The following is a 2493-nucleotide window of genomic DNA, read 5'->3' as shown; positions in this document are numbered from 1 at the left end:
GGGGGGTGGCGGGGTGGAGCCAAGAATGGCAGCGCTGAGAACTACCAGCTCAATATTTAATCTAACTGGTAATTTGCTGTGACAATTATGCCACAAACGGAACACTACCACTATGCAAGAATGTTGCACTCTAATTAACAGGGCTCTGCTTTTCCTAGTCACTGGCACTTTAATAACACACACACACAATGAGGCCTGGCTGCAGGAGCTCAAGGTTCTATCAGGAAGCACGTGCAGCACGCGGCGGCGGCCTGCACATCGGTCTGAGTGTTGCTGCCCGGTGAGCCTGCTAACACCTTCAACTCTCCCTCAGACGGAGATGGAAGGGAACCAAGCAGTCAGAACCTCTCACAACGAGAGCCGCTTTGACTGACAGGCGTCTTCCCAGAGAGCCTGTGCGTGCCCCCACTGCAAATCACGCTCTTTCCAGCGCCTCTTTCCAACCAGGAAGGCTTGGTGTGGGTTTGATCCTTAAAGAGTGACTTTAGCAAGGATTTCCATAAAAATGAAAGTCCACAGAAACACATCTTCCTCTTCAAGATGGAGAGCAAGACAGGAACAGGGACACACACACAGCCAAACACACAAACCGCCGGTTAAAGACCCTGCTATGAGACAAAAGAATAGTATTAACATCACGGCTATAAAGGATGTTGCCATCTTCTAAACTGACTGCTGGGTTCCTGAAACGTGGCTAAGTAAGACGAACTGTTTTGTGCTTAATTAGTGGCTCCTTTATGGAAGGTTTGCTGCCTGGAAAGAGCCCATTAGGGGAGGAGAGCTCATTTTCAAGGATGTACCTTATACAGCTATTCAGGTTTTGAATGAATCGTGGAGCAGGAAATTGGTGGTGGTGGTGGTGATGGTGGGAGTTGCGGTGTTACGGAAGCAGAAAAGCTTCTGCAAGAGACAGGCTTTGCATTACAAGCCTAAGTACTGAGGAGATCAGCGTTCCCAGGCAAACATATAAGCCTCTAAAATTTTAGGCCAATAGAAATGACCTCTGTACCATGGCTGACTGAAGATATAAATAAACTTCAACATGAACAGCAGTGTCAACGGTGAGAAGAGATGAGAGTCCAATTGGGGCTTATTTTTAAAAAGTGCTGGCTGTTCTGACTCCATTTCAGGGCAGGGCATTCGAGAGCACAGAGCTGCAGCTCCCTGTAGCGAGCCCTCCTCCATAACAGCCACCAGCCCCTGGGTTACCTGGCCGTTGAAAGGAAGCTGCACCACACACAAGTTAAATATAGGTTTGGTTATTTGCATTTTACAAGCACCGAGAATGTTATCTGAGGAAGCTGTCATTTTTAATGACAGCACAAACTTCCAATTACCAGCTGGGTAATGCACTAGGGAACGGGCATAATTCTATCAGAACGGCTCACAATTATTAAAAGTTTACATGATCACTTTTGAATTGGCTATATAAATATTTCTCACGAGGCAGGTGGGATTCAGTTTTTCACAAGGTCTATTCAAGGCTGAAAAAAATGGTTTGTTTTATTGAAAAGTATACATTTTGAGACTCATCAACAGCTAAAGAGAGGGTGTCAAGTGACAGCTACTAAGAGCCTGAGAAGCTGCAAATGCAGCCAGGTGGCTGGTTCAAAGCCTCCCACACACACTCACGAGCTCATTGGCGAGTCAGACACTCTCACGACAAGCCCAGTGCAGGTTAGGGGTGTGGCGATGGGTGACACATTACCTCTTACTGGCCGGGCACAGTGTCTCACGTCCGTAATCCCAGTACTTTGGGATGTCGAGGAGGCCGGATCACCGGAGGTCAGGAGTTCAGGATCAGCCTGGCCAACATAGTGAAACACGGTCTCTACTAAAAATACAGAAATTAGCCGGACGTGGTGACACACGCCTGTAGTCCCAGCTACTCAGGAGGCTGAGGCAGGAGAATCGCTTGAACCCGGGAGGTGGAGGTTGCAATGAGCCGAGACTGCGCCACTGCACTCCAGCCTGGGCGACAGAGAGACTCCATCTCAAAAAAAAGAACCTTTTACTCAGCCCATGCTCAAACCCTATCCTGTTTGCACCAGGAACCCAGCTCCCTTCGGTGCCTCTACCCAGCCTCCGTGGCACGGCGTGGCTTCGTGTCAGTGATGAACACAGCACACACCACTGTTTCCAAGTATTGCTCTAGGTCTTCCACACAGACTGGACAGCCCTGACCTAAATGAAGGCTCTAATCTGTGAGTCTCAAATCACCCAATTCTTTGTGACGTCTTTCCTGATTGACTCCAGTCTTCCAGCAATTTCTCCCTCAACTGCATTTTAATTTCACTGTGATATGACTACTTAGCCCCCAAGCCTTGCTCCAAATAGTCCACAGTTCTCAGGGACAGGTATCTTGATTTAAAGTCACACACTGGCCGGGCGCCGTGGCTCATGTCTGTATTTCCAGCACTTTGGGAGGCCAAGGTGGGCGGGTCACCGGAGGTCGAGAGTTTGAGACCAGCCTGACCAACATGGAGAAACCCC

The sequence above is a fragment of the Colobus angolensis genome, unplaced genomic scaffold, assembly GCF_000951035.1.
Source record: "Colobus angolensis palliatus isolate OR3802 unplaced genomic scaffold, Cang.pa_1.0 Scaffold110, whole genome shotgun sequence".
NCBI classification, from domain to species: Eukaryota; Metazoa; Chordata; class Mammalia; order Primates; family Cercopithecidae; genus Colobus; species Colobus angolensis.
Note: the sequence above shows the minus strand (reverse complement) of the source record.